A 21,330-nucleotide genomic window follows, 5' to 3' on the forward strand; every position below is an offset into this window, starting at 1 on the left:
AGAGCAAGGCTATTCGCTTCCATGCGTACCCCAAAACCTGTAAGCAGCCTCTGCTAGGCTCCTCTTTAGTTCAACAGTACCTGCTTGTAAGGGAAGTAATGAAAGCCTTGAGTTAGAGTCGAACAGTCAACCAGCCTACCTAATGAAAAGGAAGTAAACCCTAACAGCCCCGTTGCCCCCCATCCGCAGGTCCGCTCCAAGCCTCTTCCCCAGCACACGCATTACCCACAAATCTCCCACAAACCCCCGCTGGGGTTCAGGGTCCCACCATTGACACACTTCCCGTCCACAACTCCGATTCCGTGGGGACATCTAAGCCCCAAGCCTAACTTCTCATCCCACACTCCCTCAGACCGCAGCCTCTCGAGCTCGGCTGCCTACTCCACATCTTCCCCGCTCCCTCGTCCACGCTTCCCTCCGGACCGCTGAGCTCGCCCCAAGCCTCTCCTCGCACTCTTCCACGCCCCCGAACACCTTCCCCCTCCACGGCAGGCTCCTCCGCCTCCAGCCCCGAGGCTGGGCCCAGGCATGCGGGGCAGACACCTCTTCCATCGCCCCTCACGCCGGCCTCGGCCGAGCCGAGACATCCCCCCCACATTGACCGGAGCCTCCCGGAGAGGGGTCTGAGGAGGACGACGTCCGATCCGCTCTCCCTCCACTGCTCGCCGCCCCCGGAGAGCTGGAGTGCGGAGTCGCCTCTCGGGTCCCTCGGGGAGCAGGAGTCCGGGCCGGTAGCCCTCCGCGCCAGCTCGTCCCTATCGTCGGAGTGGAGGGGAAGGAGGATCCCCGGAACTCACCTAGTGCCTGTTGTCAACATTAGCCCCGGGTTTCCCAGCACCAACTCCAGCGCTCGGGCTCCCCTCCCCTCCCCCCGCCGCTCTCGCAGCCGAGGGCCCGCCTTCCCTCCGCTCCCCTCCTCCCTCCGCCCGTCGGCCCGCCCGCCCGCCACTCACCAACGCGGCCCGGCTGCTAGGGGGGCGGGGCGGAGCGCAGAGGGAAAAGACGAAGGCTGCCCGCACGACTGCCTAGTCCAAATGGACCTTCGTCTCTGGTCCCTCGCTATGTGTTCAGTCCCTCCTCTGGGTTAAGAAGTGATCAATCTATACCTAATCTCGAGGATGTGCTTCTCCTCCAGTCATTTGTTGAAATTCTCCTATCTGTAAATTTTTGTGTACAGGCAATTAATAGGACAACCGCTTCCAGCACCTCCAATCAGGGCCCCAGCAGAGGGGAGGAGTGTTCCAAGGACCGGAGGCGGGAAGTGGATTGGTCGTCAGGAAAGGGAAAGCGCCTGAATTGGAGATGCGCAGGCGCAAGCGATTCACGGCTGGGGGCGGGGGAGTGGGGGAGCGAGAATGAGACGGGGCGGAACTCTAAGGAGGCATAGAAGAGTGGTGGGATAGTAGAATTACCGGGCGCTGTTGAGGTCAAGGTTGGTAACTTAGTTCTCTGAAGGTTGCCTGATGCGAACGTGAGGAACTGGTCCAAGGAGGCAAACTTTGATTGGACTAATACCAAAAGGTTGAAGGTTTAAAAAATTGAAAAGCTAAAGAACATGGCTGTTGAGGAAGGTAGAGGTTGCTTCGGACCAGACGGTGGGGGAATTTCCAGAACCGGTTTAAGGTGTTGGACATGAAAAACAGTTAGAATAGAGAGCAATCAAGACTTTTCCCATTTGGAAAATATAGAAAGCCCTCTATTGTAAGTATTATAACTTTCACAGCGGAATGAAATCGCCCCGTTTTTAAAGGGATGGGGTTACGAACTTGAGCCAAATTGACTGTGAAGTGCATTATCAGCTGCTCAACCTGTTTTCCCAAGTGGATATAATGTGCGTCTGACCTCCGATTCCTGTTCAGATTGTGGTCTGCTTAGATGTACATATGGTTCCGCTCTGGCTGGCCCGTAGCCAAAGGAACAAAGGTGCAAAACAAGTCTGGATTCATCAGTGTTCAAGCCCGTACAACGATCTGCTACCAACCTTAGTGCTTGAGATGTCTTTGCCCCCTTTTTATTCAGCCTTTGCCCATTTGCTTTCTCCCTGCCCACTTCATTATTAGCAAGTAAATTCTCTTTCAAATTGTGCACTTCCTGTGTTAATTTTTTTCTTGTTCAAAACAACCAATAGGTCAATCACTTAAAGGGTACCAAAGGAGGGAGAGGTGAATGCTGCCACTCTATGCCATTGTTAAGTAACTATGAGAACCTTTTTCTTTTCTGTTTTGTTTTGTTTTTTGTTTTTCGAGACAGGGTTTCTCTGTATAGCCTGGCTATCCTGGCACTCACTTTGTAGACCAGGTTGGCCTCGAACTCAGAAATCCGCCTGCCTCTGCCTCCCGAGTGCTGGGATTAAAGACGTGCGCCACCACGCCCGGCTTTTTTTATTTTTTAATATTTATTTATTATTATATCTAAGTACACTGTAGCTGTCTTCAGATGCACCAGAAGAGGGTGTCAGATCGCATTACAGATGGTTNAAAAAAAAAAAGCCCATGGCCAGATGGTTTTAATGCAGAATTCTACCATACCTTCAAAGAAAACCTGATACCAATTTTCCTCGAACTATTCCATAAAATAGAAACAGAAGGAATGCTACCTAACTCATTCTGTGAAGCCACAATTACTCTGATACCTAAACCGCACAAGGAACCAACCAAAAAGGAGAATTTCAGACCAATCTCACTTAAGAATATAGATGCAAAAATACTCAATAAAATTCTTGCAAACCTAAGCCAAGAACACATCAAAACCATCATTTACCACAATCAAGTAGGCTTCATCCCAGGATGCAAGGTTGGTTTAATATATGAAAATCCATTAATGTAATCCACTATATAAACAAACTCAAAGAAAAAAATTACATGTTCATCTCCTTAGATGGAGAAAAAGCATTTGACAAAATACAACATCCCTTCATGTTAAAAGTATTGGAAATAACAGGAATTCAAGGCCCATACCTAAACATAATAAAAGCAACTTACTGCAAACAAACAGCCAATATCAACTTAAATGGAGACATATTTGAAGCAATCCCACTGAAATCAGGAACAAGACAAGGATGCCCACTCTCCCCATATCTATTCAATATAGTACTTGAAGTGTTAATTAGAACAATAAAATAACAAAAAGAGATCAAGGGGGATACAAATTGGTAAAGAAGAAATAAAAGAATCTCTACTGGCAGATGATATAATAGTATATATAAGTGATCCCAAAAATTCTACCAGAGAACTTCTCCAGCTGATAAACAACTTCAGCAAAGTGGCCTGATATAAAATTAACTCAAAAAAATATCAGTAGCCTTTCTTTATACAAAGGAGAAACAGGCTGAGAAAGAAATTAAGCAAATAATTCCCATCACAATAGCCAAAAATAGTATAAAATATCTTGGGGTAAATCTAACCAAGCAAGTGAAAGACCTGTATGACAATAACTTCAAGTCTCTCAAGAAACAAATCCAGGAAGATCTCAGAAAATGGAGAGATCTCCCATGCTCATTGATTGGTAGAATTAATACAGTAAAAATGGACATCCTACTAAAGGCAATCTATAGATTCAATGCAATTCCCATCAAAATCCCAACACAATTCTTCAAAGACATGGAAAGAACAATTCTCAAATTCATCTGAAAAGGCAAAAAACCCAGAATAGGGAAAACAATTCTTAAGAATAAAAGAACAGCTGGGGGAATTGCTACCCCTGACCTCAAGCTTTATATAGAGCAATAGTGATAAAAACTGCATGGTATTGGTACAGAGACAGACACATTGATCAATGGAATAGAATTGAAGACCCAGAAATAAAACCTCACACTTATAGTCACTTAATCTTTGACAAAGACACCAAAAATATACAATGGAAAAAAGAAAGCATCTTCAATAAATGGTGCTGGTCTAACTGGCTGTCTGTATGTAGAAGAATAAAAATAGATCCATATTTGTCACCTTGTACAAAGTTCAAGTCCAAGTGGATCAAGGACCTCAACATAAAACTAGATACACTGAATCTAATAGAAGAGAAAGTGGGAAAGATCCTTGAACTTATTGGCACAGGGGNAAATTTCCTAAACAGAACTCTAATGACTCATGTTCTAAGATCAGGAATTGATAAACGAGACCTCATGAAACTGGAAAGCTTCTGTAAGGCAAAGGACGTAGTCAATAAGACAAATCGGCAACCTACAGATTGGGAAAAAAATCTTCACTAACCCCACATCTGGTGGAGGGCTAATATCCAAAATATATAAAGAACTCAAGAAGTTAATCACCAAAAACCCAAACAACCCAATCAAAAAATGGGTATAGAACTAAACTGAGAATTCACAACTGAGGAGTCTCAAATGGTTGAGAAGCACCTAAAGAAATGTTCTAAGTCTTTAGCGATCAGAGAAATGTAAATCAAAATGACCCTGAGATTCCACCTTACACCAGTCAGAATGGCTAAGATCAGAACCTCAGGTGACAACACATGTTGGAGAGGATTGCTGGTGTAATTGCAAATTGGTACAACCACTCTGGAAATCAATCTGGAGGTTCCTCAGAAAATTGGAAATAGATCTACCTGAAGACCCAGCTATACCCAAAAGATGCCCCACCATGCCACAGGGGACATGTTCTACTAAGTTCATAGTGGCCTTATTTGTGATAGCCAGAAGCTGGAAACAACCTAGATGTCCCAGGACAGAGTAATGGATACAGAAAATGTGGTTCATTTATACAAGGGAATACTCCTTAGCTATTAAGAATGAGGACATCCTGAGTTTTGCAGGCAAATGGATGGAACTAGAAAATTCATCCTGAGTGAGGTAACTCAGACCTAAAAGAACATGTATGGTATGTACTCACTAATAAGTGGATATTAGCCCCCCCCCCAAAAAAAAACCCATACAGAATACCCAAGATACAGTCCACGGAACTAAAAAAGCTCAACAAGCTGAAGGGCCCAAGTGAGGATGCCTCAGTCCCACTTGAGAGAGAGAGAAGAAAGCAATCACAAGTGGGTAGGGAGGGAGAGACCTGGGAGGGAAAGTGGACAGGCTGTGGGGGGGGGGGCGTTGGGATGGGAGAGGGAAACCTGATCTAGTATTGGGTGAGGGAAAAGGAGTGAAGTCCTGAGGGCCAGCCGAAAGAAAGTAAACAGACAACCTCAGGAAATAGGAGGTTGGGAACGGGGAAAGAGGGGGCAGAATGCACTGGAGACCTGGGAGGTAAAAGACTCCCAGGACTCAAAGGGAGGGACCTTAGATGAAATGCCTGATGGTAGGGAGAGGGAACTTATAGAGCCCACCTCCAGGAGGAAGACAGGACATCAAGTGAGGGATGGGGTTGCCACACCATAGTTACATCTCTGACCCATAATTGTTCCTGTCTGAAAGAATTACAGGGACGGAAATGGGGAGGAGCCTGAGGAAAAGAAGGTCCAGCGACAGGACCAAAGTAGGATCCAGCTCAAGGGAAGGTTCCAAGGCCTGACACTATTACTGAAGCTATGGAACACTCACAAAAAGGGGCCTATCATGACTGCCCTCCGAAAGACTGAACAAGTAACTCAAAGAGTCAGATGCAGGTATTTACACCCAACCAATGGACAGAAACAGCTGACTCATTGTTGAATTAGGGAAGACTAAAAGAAGCTGGGGAGAAGGGCGATCCTGTAGGAGGACCAGCAGTCTCAATTAACCTGGATCTCCAAGATCTCTTAAACACTGGACCACCAAACGGACAGCATACACCAGCTGATATGAGCCCCACCCCCCCAACACACATACAGTAGAGGATTGCTGGGTCTGTGTTCATTCAGAGATGATGCACCTAACCCTTAAGAGACTGGAGGCCCCAGGGAGTTTAGAGGTCAGGTGGGGTGGGGGGTGGGGGCATCCACATGGAGACGGGGTGGGGTGGGGAGGGATGTGGAGCAGTCAGAGTGTGAATGGGAGGGGTGGGGAATGGAATATGGAATGTAAAAATATATTAAAAAACAAAACAAAACAAAACAAAACAAAAACAAAACAGACTGGGATCAGATTGAGTTTGTCAACCACAACTGTACTCTTTCCGTGTTTGGTCATTGATATTGGTCTGGTTAAACTACTATTATCCATATCCCACACCGTAGTTTGTATGTTATTTATATCTTTCAAATCTATACTATGGCAAAAAATCTAGGTCCCAGGGTGGCACTGTCTGAGGTGAAGCTGAGGTTAAATATCTTTAGGTCTTGGACTGAGCACAGGATCCCCAATGAAGGAGCTAGAGAAAGGACCCAAGGAACTGAAGGGGTTTGCAGCCCCATAGGAGGAACAACAATATGAACTAACCAGTACCCCCAGAGCTCCCAGGGACTAAACCACTAATCAAAGAGTACACCTGGTGGGACTCATGGCTCCAGCTGCATATGTAGCAGAGGATGGCCTTGTTGGATATCAATGGGAGAAGAGGCCCTTGGTCCTGTGAAAGATCTATGCCCCAGTGTAGGAGAATGCCAGGGCCAGGAAGCAAGAGTGGGTGGGCTGGTGAGCAGGGGGAAAGGGAGCGGTTGTGGTTTTTGGAGGGGAAACCAGGAAAGGGGATAACATTTGAAATGTAAATAAAGAAAATATCCATTAAAAAATATCTTTAGGTCAATGCCCAGATGCTCTGAGAAGTTTTTCGAGGGCCATGAGAGTTTTCACATCAGGGTTATTGTAGGAGACTGGGTCTGACTCTGCTCAGCTGTATCTTCTTCCTCACTCAGGAGATTGATGATTCTTGCCACCTGCACCTGTATTTACCAGGCAGTCTTCACCCAAAGAGAGATGATTCAGATGCCATGGTCTACAGCCTTTAAAACTGTATGCACCTTCTTGGGCTGGAGAGTTTTATGCTAACTTGACACGAGCTAAAGACATGTGAGAGGGGGAAACTCAGTTAAGAAAATGCCTTAGTAAGAGTGGGCTGAGGTAAGCCAGGAGGACATTTTCTTAATTACTGCTTGACTAGGGAAAGCCCTGACGCTTGTGGGTGGTGCTATTCCTGGGGCTGGGCTCTTTAAGAAAGCTGGATGATCCAACCGGGGAAGCAGGCCGGTAAGAAACACCTCTCTATGGCCTCTGCATCAGCTCCTGTCTCCAGGTTCCTGCCCTCTTTGAGTTCCTGTCCTAACTTCCTTCAGTGATGAACTACCAACGACTAAGCCATATACATCCTTTCCTCTTCAACTTGCTTTTGGGCATGGTGTTTCGTCTCAGCAATAGTAACCTTGACTATGGCATTTCGCTGCATATGTGGCCTGTGTGAACTGTTTCCCTGTTGTGTTGAAAAGCTGCGAGCACAGACCCACAAGGAGGACTCTTGTTTTCTCTTCCCCGATTTCTTTGCAAACCCTTGTAGGAGGGGGAGGGCCACATTGCTTCTTTAGCTCTCCATTTGTAGCCATTTGATTTCCATCTTCCTTGCCTTCCCAGGAACTTTAGGAAATAGCAAACCATGCGTCATCTCAAGAACCAAACCCAGGTGTGGAGAGCCGTGCAGCGAGCAATAGCTGTGGAGAGCCCTGTGTGCCGCGAGTAATCGCCATTATAAGATGGCGCTGGCCTCCGCTGTGACTAACTAGTAAACAAGCCTTGTGCGCAAGTGCGAGAGTGAACTCACTCCTAGTCACTGCCCATTCTCGGGGTGTAATAGTAGTGTGATGGGCGAGCAAGGAATCAGGAGCTGTCACGCCACATCAGGTGCTGAAATGTCGTGGCTGAGCGCTATATAAGGGACTCCATTTTCTGGGGTCGGGATCTTCCTGAGAAGTAAGCAATAAAGCTTTGCCGCAGAAGATTCCGGTTGTCCTGAGTGTGTTCTTGCAGGCGGGGACAAAAGCTCGGGATACCTAGGTCTGGTGTAGAATCGGTGCTATAAATAACTGTCCAGTCAGCGGATGGCTACTAAGCCCATGCTATTAATTGCCTGCCACCTTCAATATTCAGACCCTCTGGAAATTCTTCCTTCCTTCCATTTACCTCTTCTCTTCCTCTTTTTTCCTTCAGTCCTTGGGCTTCATAGTAGGAAACCAAACCCATGATTGTATAACAGTTATATGCTTGAATGGAGCAAATTGCAGAGATATTTACCCGCAGACATATTTCTTTGGTCAAATGCTCCCCTTGTTTCCTCCTTACCAATTTACGTTCTCATTAGAACCGTAAATCCTGGGATATTGTGTCCTCGGAGCTGAGAGCTGTCACAGCTCTGGAAGGTAACGTCGTGCCGGGCCCTGTAAGCAGGAAGAGGCTATTTCTGAAGTTTTGTTTTATCATTACTGTCTATAGAGCTGCAAAGCTCTCTAGTGCTCCTCAATATTGCAGGGGTGATTAGGTGCATGGATGACTCCAAAGACAGCTTTATTGTTTAGGGGCAGGAAGCACATGAGAAAACTGAAGACAAGCTATCATGGCAGCTTAGAGCATCAAGAGGGAAATCTGCGAGTCGAAAGCACAGCAGCTGAGGGGAAGAGAAAGTCAATTGAGAGCACTCTTGATCTGACAAGTTTAGTTGCATCTGAGAATGCAGAGGCAGAAGAGCTTAAATACACCTGATGGCAAATTCATAATGCAGCAGAATTGCCAGTATCCTTCGGTGACGGCTGAGGAGTGGGCAGTGCTTTTGAGCGCTTGTTCTCACTTAGGTTTTGTTCAAATAATTTCACTTTCTCCTTTATAACCCAACCAACACCTCTACAACACAGGCTTTTCTCTCCAAGCTTACCCCTCAAACAAATGTCGCTTCCTTTACCCACTCCTAGGGATCCTGACCTCACAGGCTTTTCAATGATGTTTGTTAACCATGGAAAGTTTAGGAATCTAGAAATGGCCAAAAGAAAACCTTCTCCTTGGGACTAGGCACATCTTCTCCCAGTGAGGCCAGACAAGGTTGTCCCTTTATGGGTGTGGGATCCACAGCGTTGAGGGGTAGAGGGATAGGGGATTGTGTGTGTGGGGGTGCTGACACCCGGATGGGAGTTTTAGGTTCTAAGATGGATAGGGGCAGAATTTATATAAGGGGATACTGGGAGGAGAAGAGGGGCTGATATTAGGTTGTAGAGTGAATAAATAAAATAAATTTAATTTAAAAAAGCATTCTGCTTAGAAGGCGGCTTCCATTTGTCTCTTCTATGATGGGGTCATGAAGACTGGACAGGAGTTTATGCTTATCATTTATGGAAGGTGTTTGGGTGACAACTGTTAATGCGGAGTCCTGAAGGGCTTGAAGACATTAATGTCTTCTGGCCTATGATGTAGTTTAAGAATTAGCTTAAATATATATTATCCTTTAGGGGAATAAAACAACATGCAGGAAAGTCTTGCAGACTCAGACTGGAAACTCATGAATGGGTATGTGACTTGAATTTAGTCACATGGATAAAACATCTCCCCTGCCCATAAACATGCACAATCCAGTTGCTGACACTGGCTGGAATTGACTTCTCACGGCGGACAATATGAAAGAATTCTGAGTTGTCTTTGTTCTGTCTTGGGACGCCTCATTGTAGTGTTCCATAAATGTCTGTGAACTATGTGACTGACTGACTGAATAATGAATGGCCCGCATGAATGAAAGACACCTCTCAGGATAGCAAAGTTAATTCTTTGGCCCCAATCCATTATTTGATGTTTATTCTTGACGCTGTTTCTTACTCAGCCACAATTACATGTTAAGTGGAATTATAAGATGACAATGGGCACTTTTGCTGGTGTCAATTTTGTCTTTTTCTTGATACTGTTTGCTGTATAATCCAGACGAGCTTGGGTGGGATTTGTGCAGTCTGTCCAGAGCTTCTGGGATTCTGGGTTCACAAACTTGTGCCACCTTAATAGATCTTATGCACTACTTTCCATGCCTTATTCAGAAACTCTTGGCTTCAGTTTTCTGGGCATCTCATATGCTCTTGTTGACACAAACACATAGTCACTGCCTTTGATTTTTGTATGGGTAAGGCCCCTGAGTGTGTTGTATTCTGCTCAGCCCTCAGTACATAAAGAAAGTGCCTTCATGCTGAACATAGATAACAATTAAGAGACTGGGTCAGTTAGATTTAAAATGCAAATCTTCAAACTATGCCTCCTAAGTGCACTTAGTGTGGTCATTAGTTTAAGCAAACACATTAGGCATTCAGAATAGGATGCTGAGACAAATGTAATACAGGGAGAAAGACACTTCCCCTCTACTGCACCATTTCACCCTGCCACTGCGAGCACCGTGGCTTGCTGGAATTCTCTGCAATAGCATTTAATCCTTCAGCTAAACTGCTGTACCAGACATATTTCAAGCTAATTATCTGCCATTATAAGATTATATTCTGTTCTCTAATAGCCTTTCAGCATCCTCTTTTATTAGAGAACCAGTGATTTATAGTTTTTTTTTTAATGTAAAAGATAAACAATGATCATTTGGCTGAGTTGTTTGGTCTCAGCACTGTATGGGGCTGAGGATGTGATTTGAGAGAGTCATATAGCCAGTCATACTGCTTAGATACTGGTTTCTACTAAGCTCTCTCCCTCCCCCTCCCTCTTCCTTTCTCCCATACCTTACCTCTTCCCCTTTCCTCCTTCTCTCTCTCCCTCCCCTCTCTCTTCCCCTTTCTCTTTCCCTCCTGTCACTTCCTCCCTCCCACTTCCTTCCCCCTCCCCATTTCCTCCCTTTCTCCCCTCCCTTCCTCTCTCCCTCCTCCTCTCCCCCCTCTCCAATTCTTTCTCACTCTCCCGTTTCTTCCTTCTGTAATCCTCCCTCCTATCTGTTACACACATTCTTAGACCAGAAAGCAGTCAATATAAAAGTTAACAAGTCGCGTTTTTGGCTGAACTTCAGATATGTGTGTAATTGGTTAGACAAAACCCTGATCTTCTCCCTTGAGGCCTCCCCTTTACTGCTTTGTAGAAAGTTCCTTCCCTTCCCATCAGGACCATGGGTCCTCTGTTCCCCTCATTATGCTGGCTGGCTCAACACTCACTTTCAGGGACAGTACTTATTGATCAATGATCATGGGAAGCCAAAAATGTCGCTTGGAAGTTTCTAGCAGTCTGGATTTCTTGGGCCATATTAAATCAGCTTTTATACAGAAAGACAGGAAAGCAGATGTTTACCTATAGTAACATCGCATGAGCTGAACAAAACAGGGGGAAGTGATTGGGATTTCTGATCGTCTTCTATGCATCAAAGGAAGAAATATAATTAACACCTTATAGCTTGATAAACAGATTATTTGAAAATAATAAAAGCTCATCCTCTCCGATGGCCAGAGTTGGGGCACAGCAGTAGCTGCACTAAACCTGTTCTGAGTGGGAGGAGCCTGGGAGGTGGGTTTGATGCTCACTGACCTTCCACAGGACAGGAAAGAGGGGAAAGCATGCTGAAGGTGAATTGCTCCTGGCCATCCTGCCTGGCCAGTACCTGACCAGAGAGCCTGCTCCAACTTGTTTAATGGCTGTCACTGATTCGCAGACATTTGATCAGAAAGTCCCCTTGATAGAATCAGAGCCATTGGAAGGCTGAGCTACTTAGAGATCAAAGCAAAATGCTCCTAGGCTTCTGTGAGCTGCACCATTCATTTGCAGGCCCACTGAGTGGGACAAAAATGTCTTTTGATTGCACACTAACGTGGGATCATCAGAAAGAACACTGGTGACATTCAGACACAAAAGAAAACCAGGAGGCAGAGGGACCTCAAAGTGACCTTGGTGACAAAAAGCACTTCCGCAGAAACACACATATCTCAGGCAGTGTGGCCAACAGTGAGAAAGCTATGCCCGCTGACATTTCATTTCTGAGTAGCAGATCCTTAAGCATTTGGAGCTGGGACGCTCATCCCACTCTTGTGGAAACCCCCAAGAACTCTCACAAATGCCTGCTTTTACTTTGCTTCCGTTAAAACAACCAAAATTCCCTCCTCACAATTGTTGGGACATCCCAACAGCACAGTCCTTTCTTTCCCAGCTTGCATTGCAAACAAATATTGTTTTGTCCATTTCTTGTGGGTACTCACTCCAGCCTCATACCAATGTTAACATTTTTCCCCCCTTATCAAATGGTATTTCCTAGAACTACCTGAAGGTGGCAGTATTGTGCATCAGCCAGTGATTAGTAAGAGGAACCAATTAAGGAAATGATTTAAGGAGTAGGCTGTAACTGACTCAAAATGAACAGATTATATACTGTGGAGACTTTTTTGAGCCTAAATACAACCCCCCCCACCCACAGACATACACTCCAATGTGCATATATAGTGCAAAAGCTAAGAGGAAACCGAAAAGGCATGTCAACAGAGGGTAATGCTATTATCATCTCAAATATGCTCAGTCTATATAATTAACACAGTGATATCTTGCGGGGAGTGGTGGTGTATGGGTCATTAAGACAGCTGGCTGAAGAAATTCCAGTGATGCCAATTCACCAGGAATTTCCCAGGAGGAACGCCATTATTCTTTCTCCAACTAAAGCCTCCAAGATTCTGCAGTCCATGTATTTTGTTTGGAAGCAGACCCCTATTTCCCTTGGAAGGTCATGAAGCAAGACTCTATAGATATTTTACATTTGTCCACTCTACAAAAGTCCCCAGCTCTCTGAGGTGGAACAGAGCAACAGCATTCCAGTAAAACTAACTGACCATTGAAGTGGTGGTGATGGTGGGGGTGAGGGGATCATTGCCCAAAATAGTGCCTGGAAAGGATATATGCAACTCTAGCAGAGTCAGACCGAACCCATTCCTGTAACCAAGATGTTTATTAGGGCATACTTGGCAACTGCATCATAGTACCACCTAGGAAGCCGATGAATAATTGATTCAGACTGAGTGGACATTTCAAGGGACATTGACCACATAGCTGTGAAGTTGAAGCTGAAGGTCAGTTACAAGACACAGGTCAGAGGCAGGAGGAAAGTCCCTGTGTGTCAGAGGCAGGGCATAAGCTAGGTCTTCTCAGATCTTAGACTGGAGCAGATCCAGGCTTTCAGCTGAGTCATTCTCTTAGGGTGTTTGATTACTGGGGCTTTCCACATTTTTAAAATTCCGAAGGAGAAGTGGCACAGATACTGTTTGGATCTGCCGTTGAAATGAGACAGCACAAACGGTCACTTTGTTTTGTTTTGTTGCAACAGGGAGTTGCCTGGTACTGTGTTTCACATCCGTACAGGACATTGTTAGGCTCACTCAGAGATTCTTCCCAGAGACCAGTGGGCAATGGTGTGGGAAAAGACTCCTGGAAAGAAGTGACATTTTAGAAAACTCCACGTCAAGAAATTGTGTGTTTCTGACTGAGTAGTTTCTAGAATGTAGACATAGTTACAACTACTTTGGATATTTTATGCCATTTGATCTTCATAACACCATATGAGGTAGAAATAAGTTTATCTATCTATCTATCTATCTATCTATCTATCTATCTATCTATCTATCTATCTATCTATCTCAATTGTATAGTAGTTGACCTTTCTGAAAGCTATAACTACCAAGCAACAGGGCTGGTATCCAAATCTGAGTTTCCTCAGGGGAAGGAGGGTTAAATATATTTATGAAACCATTGAACTTGAACCACTTTGTTGAATTTGGAAAGTAATGGGCCATCGTGAATTTCTTTTTTTTAAAAAAGATTTATTTTATGTGTGTTTATTTGCCTGCATGTCTGTGCACTGTGTGCTCACAGAGGCCAGAAAAAGGCATTGGATCCATTTCCTGAGACTGAGTTACATATGGTCATGAGCTGCCCTGGTGGTGCTGGGGACTGAACCCAAGTCCTATGCAAGAGCAGCCAGTGCTCTCACCGTGGAGCGAGCCATCCCTTCTGTCTCTCTTTTTTCTTTTGCAACCAGTGTATATTAGTACAAAATAATAGGTTTTATTATGAGATTTCAACACACACATATATGTCCTCTATACCCTCTGTTATATTTTACTTACAGTATAAAGTTGGCAGAGTATGACTGGTAAGCTTCAGTGTCTCATGGTATTAATGATTAGTGCATAACCTCAGATAAAAATCCATTACTCGATGCCCACCAATTTGGAGATGCTTCCCACGGACCAGTAAGTGTGCTGTGGGGCCAGCACTGATCCACATTTTAGGAAGAGCTTATTTTGTACTTTAGAGGACACGACTGGGTACCCTAATTCTGGAGATGACCACTTGTCCTAAACACTACCTCCCACAGGCTCAACTCTCCACCAATAAACCTGTCACCCAGTGCCAACCCTTTGCTTCTACCATTACTGCTGGAAATGCTGCCCTTTTTGATTAAGTTGAAGTGTCTTCTCTTTCCCATGCAAGAGACCTGGGAGATGGATATATGCCTAGTCATAGGCCACATAGGCTGAGTGGGAATGTTTTGAAGGTGGGAAATTAGGCCATCTACTTGACATGTAAGCAAAAAGTCCCTGCTGATCTCAAAGACATACTTCCAGCATTGCTCAGGATCCTGCACTCCCTGGCTGCTTTGTCATCTCTGGTGTCCAGGGGTCATTGGTATGTCACAAGGCCTTTAGAAACCACTCCCCAAATCAAAGCTGGTGCTATGTAGAAGAGACTTTAACTGGTCTCGTTCATTAGACCTATTTATATCAAGTCCAGAATTTGGAGACTGACACTCAAAATCAGTAGCTACATTTGTCAATCCAGGGCTTTGTCCCTATAGTCCTATCTTCATCAAACATATGTATAGGAACCAGATGTAGTGGTATAGAACTGAAATCTCAAAACTCAAGAGACCGAAGCAGGGGGATTTTGAGTTGGAGATCTTTCCTCATCTACAAACAAAAGAAAACAAAATGTAGCCTCCAAAGGGCAAGAGAGAATGTGGGGCTATACAAGAAAGTTGCTCTGGGAACTCAAAGAACAAGGGGCTTAAGTCGACACTTCTCAGAGGAACACTTGCATTGGAAACACTGGGTAATTTGTTGAGATTCAGATCTCCTACATGTTAACAACCAGTTGTGCCAGCACCATTTGTTGAAAATGCTGTCTTTCTTCCACTGGATGTTTTTAGCTCCCTTGTCGAAGATCAAGTGACCATAGGTGTGTGGGTTCATTTCTGGGTCTTCAATTCTATTCCATTGGTCTATTTGTCTGTCACTATACCAGTACCATGCAGTTTTTATCACAATTGCTCTGTAGTAGAGCTTTAGGTCCGGCATGGTGATTCCACCAGAGGTTCTTTTATCCTTGAGAAGAGTTTTTGCTATCCTAGGTTTTTTGTTATTCCAGATGAATTTGCAGATTGCACTTTCTAATTCGTTGAAGAATTGATTTGGAATTTTGATGGGGATTGCATTGAATCTGTAGATTGCTTTTGGCAAGATAGCCATTTTTACAATGTTGATCCTGCCAATCCATGAGCATGGGAGATCTTTCCATCTTCTGAGATCTTCTATAATTTCTTTCTTCAGAGACTTGAAGTTTTTATTATACAGATCTTTCACTTCCTTAGTTAGAGTCACGCCAAGATATTTTATATTATTTGTGACTATTGAGAAGGGTGTTGTTTCCCTAATTTCTTTCTCAGCCTGTTTATTCTTTGTGTAGAGAAAGGCCATTGATTTGTTTGAGTTAATTTTATATCCAGCTACTTCACCGAAGCTGTTTATCAGGCTTAGGAGTTCTCCTAGTCATTCCTGTTGAATCCAGGACCTGGGCTCTTAGCATGTGGTGAGAAATTAAAAACAAGATAACTTATGACTCAAGTAGACCTGTAGTCACAGTTGTTCCTCCGATCAACAGCATGAGCATCACTTGAGAGTCTGTTAGAAGTAGAGATTTTGTGGAGTTCTCATTTAGGCATGCCTGGCCAGAAATGAGGATGGAATCCAGCAAGGTGCACCTGAACCCCTGAACTCTGATGCACTATGAAGTCTGAGAATGACTTGTCTCTCAACAGCATCTTCCATAGTTCCACACCAACATCAGACCAGTCACCCACTGAATCCCAAAGAGATCAAGCTAGAGCTATGATGTCTGTTTATAATGCCCCCCTGGTGATTTTTTTCTTTGCTTGTGAAAGAACGCTGAAGTAGAAGGACAAACACTTTTTCCTTTTGTCTTTGACCCAAGTGCTTACCCAGTCATCTACAAATTTAAGAATAAGGGCTACTCTTTAATTAGTAAAAGCCCACAGATGCATACTCTATGCAAACTCCATGTGGCTATACATGTGTGTTTATAGGGACACATATGTATGCATATGCAAACATTCAAAACAGGAACCAGTTTCTGCCCCAAAGTTTATTGCTATACTATGACTAAATAACCATTTCCTCTTTCACTTTATTATAATACCGAAATAATTTGCTTCAAATGATATTTAATTCAGAAAGCATTTACCTGTGAGAACACAGCAGGTCCCTGCTCTACCAAGTTGGCTTTCAGGCTATAGAAGGCACCGACACCCTTGCAACCTTCCTCTTCTGCTAAAGGACTCCACTCCTTTCATCTGTTCATATGACCAGGTCATTTTGTCTCCACATATCCCTGAGCTAACCCTACTGAATGCACTGCAGTATGTCAACACCCCTTATGATGTATGGTTTTTAGAACAGATCAAGCCTGGGCAGAATTGATGGGACCATCATGTCCTTTGTTTTATACAGTCACATATTCTATCTCTATCTATCTATCTATCTATCTATCTATCTATCTATCTATCTATCTATCTATCTATCTATCTATCTATCTATTCATCCATCCATCTATCCATTTATCTACCTATGATTGAATGTATGGTCTAGAACTGGCCTTCAGTTCTCAAATTTCTGATTTTCTTGCTTTCAGCCTTCTAAAGGCTATGAGTCTAGGCTTGTGTCATCCTGCCTAGCCCAGTATGCATTTTTAAAAAACAGAATCTAAGTCCCCACTTGAAATTGTATCCTTTCTTACAACATCAGCATTAAAGTTAAGCACTCAGTGAAAAGCCAGAACATTTTCCATATTGCTGTTCAGATATTCATCATATTTTCTATAATTGTGTACTTGGCAGCATAGGGCTTTATTTTCTTTAAAGATCAACCAATTCCTCTGTTCCTTTGGAGTTCTCTTCATATCTTCTTCAAAAAAATACTAAATAGTATACTGTGATTTTAATAGTACACATCTAAAATTAATTGATGTAATTCTTCTATCCAGTCACAAAATGAACTCATAGAATTTTCAAGAATTTCTAAATATTTTCTAAGATATTATATTCAATTCCAACTGTCTAATAACGATCAACTGACCAAGTAAAATTATTTTTGCTTCAAAAGCACCATGAATTTAATTTTCTTTCCCCTAAAACCAATTTGAAGAACTCTTCCACTTTATGTATTAAAATTCTCCTTTTCTTGTAGTTCACATAGCCGATCATGAAGGTATCATTTGCTATTGATCACCCTGGGGAGACATCTCCCACATGCAGACAAAATACACTAACTTATGTTAATATATAGTCTTTTGGAACGATGCCAAGTATAGTCACCATTAAGTTGGATTTCACCCTTGGTGTCTATTTCTCTATACACTTAAATTTCTTCTATAAGGATGTCACAGAAACTTTAACAAGGGCTGTTCAGCCATCAAGATTCATCTGAAGCATTTGCTTCACTAATGTGTGTATGTGTGTGCAGGCGCATCATGTGTGTGTGTCTGTGTGTGTGTGAGTGAGTGAGTGTGCATGTATGGGTGTGCATGCATGCATGTGTGTGTGTGCCTGTCCATGTGTATGTGTGTGCATGCACATGTGAGTGCATGTATGTGTTCATAAATACATGTGTGTGCATGCACATATGAGTATATATATTTGTGTGTGTGTGTGTTTGGCTGTTTTAACATGATTTGCTCTTAATGTGTATACTGGCTTTTCCTAGCATTCACCATGTTCCCTAGTCTGTATTCACAATCTAATCTGTTAATATTCTATCCCAGAAATGTGCCTGCATTTTATGTCAAGCTCACTAGTCCATAAATGACAGGATCCATCTGTATCTCTTTTAGATGAGTGGAAACACATTCACCTAGTCTCTACAATCCCACAGAATGCTATACATTCTTATTTTCTAAGCAAACTACCCCAAGAACGTGTGTTTGCATAGCCAGGAAAGGGGAGCACTCCAGAGAAGCCAGGTGCTGCTTTATTGAACTGTATGCACCTGTCAATATTTATCTTGTAAAATTCAGAATGAAAATCATGCTTGCTGACAAAACAGACCAATGCAAAATCCAAATTGAATTCCTTCCTATCTCACTGTCATCTGTTAACATTGTATCGGTAGCCCAGACAGCCTGAGAAGGCATTCTTGCTATTCTGTTTACTTTCAATACAAGAATGTGTGTTTGCTCTCTTAGCATACTTGGCATTGCTCAACTATTTGAGAATATTAAATGTTTTTAAAATTATCCTTAGAGTGTTGTGTCTTCTCTCTTCTCTACTTATGTGATTTCCCTGACGCTAACCCCTGCCCCTCTCCTTCGTGGAATAAGTTCCTAAAGACTTCAAGGCTATTATTGTCTTTAGCTGCAACCCCCTTTTTTTAAAAAAAAAAAGAACATTTATTTACTTATGTGTGCATGTGCTTGTGTACTAAGGGGTATGAGTGAAAGGCCATAACTTGTGGAAGTTGGTGTATTCCTTCTACAATACAGGTTCTGTGGGGGATTGACTCAGGCTTTCAGGGTTGGTGGGAAGTACCCAACTCACAGAGCCATCTTGCCAGCCCTCTCTCCCTTTCTTATGGAGGCCATTTGTAACTCTTCTGCCAAGTTACATTTTTAAAAGATTGGCCAGATCTCATGAATCATCTTCCTGCTTGTCAGGTTAAAGATAAGTAAAGGTGGAGGGGAACAGAGGATGCAGCCAATAAATAAATGTCTTAGAAGATGCACAGAAGACACCGCTGACTGGAGAATATATATATTTTTCACAACAGAAATGTGAACATTTAGTAGAAGTGTTGCTTTATGTTGACAAATGACATTTGTATTTAATTCAAAATAATATGTATTTTTAAAATAACCCTTACATTTGCAACTGGTTCTGTGAACTTAACTCCTGTTGGTGCTAGTAATTGCCTGCTTCTTTTGACTGGTTCTGCCCAGATCCCAAACCAGATGACAGTCTATTGACAACAGTGGTATCTCTGTCCCATGAATGGCGTTCTTTTTCTGCTTCCACTTTTGATGTTGAGTCAACCTGGGGAGGTTATTGCTGTCACTTGAGATAGATCACATGGATGTCTTGTTCCTGTATCTTTGACCCGCTGTGCCCACAGTACCAGAGCGCCCTTGCTTGATTCTAGACAGTAACCTGGACACATAACACTTAGTTTCTTTCAACACTCACATTATGAGAAGGGTTATTTACTCTCCCAACTCAGAAATGTATCTGGCAGAGCGATTTGGCACACAGAGTCCTGCCCTTGTCCATTGAGTTCCTTGGATCTTAGCATTAACCTAGAGCCAGCTATGTGATCAAAGCCAGTCTCACTAATGCCACAGTATTAGCCTGCTTCCTTCAGGGACATGATGAGTCCTCAGAGAACATGAAGTTTTAGAAGGAGAGAGAATAAAATCCTTTGGAGCTGACATGAAACCTGTGCTCTAAAGATGCTCAAAAGAAGCCACTTGGGACTGGAGAGATGGCACAGTGGTTAAGGGCACTTTCTGCTCTATCTAGAGGACCTGAATTTGATTCTAAGCACCAACAGCAGACAATTCACTTCCACTTGAAACTTCCTCAGGGACATTGGCACCTTCCTTTGACTTCCATGGACACCCACACACATATGGCAGACACACAGTCTCAAATAATTAGCATAAATAAATGCAATAAAAATAAAATCTTTAAAATATCATTTAAAAACTGAATGACATTTAGCAGGATTTATTGTTCTTCAAAATCACAATGAATTGCGAAAATTTTGAAATATGCAGATGATTTTTTTCTTTTTTCTTTTTTTTGTCCCTAAGTGGGTGAATCTGTCCTTATGGAAGATGACAATTCAGGAGGAGCCAAAGACGCCTGTTTTGAGCCCAATGTTGAAGTGCCAACTGTCACGGACCACCCCAGCCGGGTATGGGGGTCCCTGGGATGTGGATTCTCGAGGCCAGGTGGGTAAGGATTCGGATGCTCTAAGTCGCTTGAATCTTGTTCTCCAGGACACTGGGGTGGGGGTAGGGGTGGGGTCTACTACTTGACTGCACCTGCTTTCTAGATAATCTGAAAACATCCGATCAACATGCTCACTCTCGCTGCTCTGAGGGTCCCGTTTCTTCAGTAGCGTCTTCTGTCTTAGAAGGTCCCCTGCCCTCAGGCATAACTTTGCTGGCAGNCATAGGTGTTCCAAATCTTTGAGAAGGACACGTTCAGGAGACAGTACTGAGACAGCAACCACAGCAAGCATAGCAAGAAACATATTCTTTGCTGATGATGACTTCCTGGAATCAGAGATCATTTGTTGTGCTCTCTGGGTGAGTTTATTCAATTGTCCCCAAATGGGTGGATCTGTCCTTATGGTAGAAGACACAAGCCTCTCTATTCTGAAAAACCCAGCATCAAACAGTATTTTGCCAACTTCCTTCGGTGTCTCTGGAGCTGCAGTGTGGACCTGTGCTTCCTGCAGCAGCGGTCTTTTATTGTGTTCTTTGTGGTGGAGATTTGACTCATAGCTGCCGCTGGTCCTTCGTCATCCTGCCTTTTGCTTTGCTAGTTCGATCAGGCACAGTTTTCTTCTTGTCCTGCTTGCCTTCTGCTTTTTTTGTTGGGGGGGGGGGGCAGGTCTCCCTCTACTTGGTCGCATTCTTTCTGATCCGCTCTCATTAGTGGCTCCTGTGACTGGCTTTCTAGTGGTAGATGACAGTGTTTGGGCCATCTGCTTGGCCCTCTGAGTAGCTGCTGATCTAGTCGCTTTCCCTGTTGTGGAAACCATGGGCTGCACAACTTTTTTCTCTCTAATTTATTTTTTATTTTTTATTTTTCAGAAATTTGTCTTTGGCCGAAGTAGGTTGCTCAAGGAACATTCCTGCTACCAGTTTTAGTCTGCTCCTTATGATCTTTGGCCTTTGATCTTATCATTCACGTGGTATATGGAAAAGCCTATTCTGGTTCAGCTTTCACACCCCTCTGGTCTGTGACAAAAAAGCCTGCGCAGCGAGCCCATAGAAACCCACTTTGAACACTCCACATTTGGCTTTCTCTTGCTGTTCTTTCAGTTTTTGACGTTGCTTTTCTTCTTTGTATTTCTGGAGGAGCTGCTTCTTTTGCTCGCTCAGAACCATTTTCACTGAGCTTATTCTGGAGCTGGCCTTTTCTGGATCGAGGTCTTGCGATGTCTTGTGTCTCTTACCAAGGTATC

At 43.5% G+C, this 21,330-nt stretch overlaps 1 pseudogene; it reads right to left on the bottom strand.

Moving 5' to 3' along the window:
- Positions 1-377: 377 nt before the first annotated feature.
- The window catches only part of LOC110300188, a 25,008-nt pseudogene continuing 4,055 nt past the window's right edge, over positions 378-21,330 (bottom strand).

The sequence above is a fragment of the Mus caroli genome, chromosome 8 (assembly GCF_900094665.2).
Source record: "Mus caroli chromosome 8, CAROLI_EIJ_v1.1, whole genome shotgun sequence".
Taxonomy (NCBI): Eukaryota; Metazoa; Chordata; class Mammalia; order Rodentia; family Muridae; genus Mus; species Mus caroli.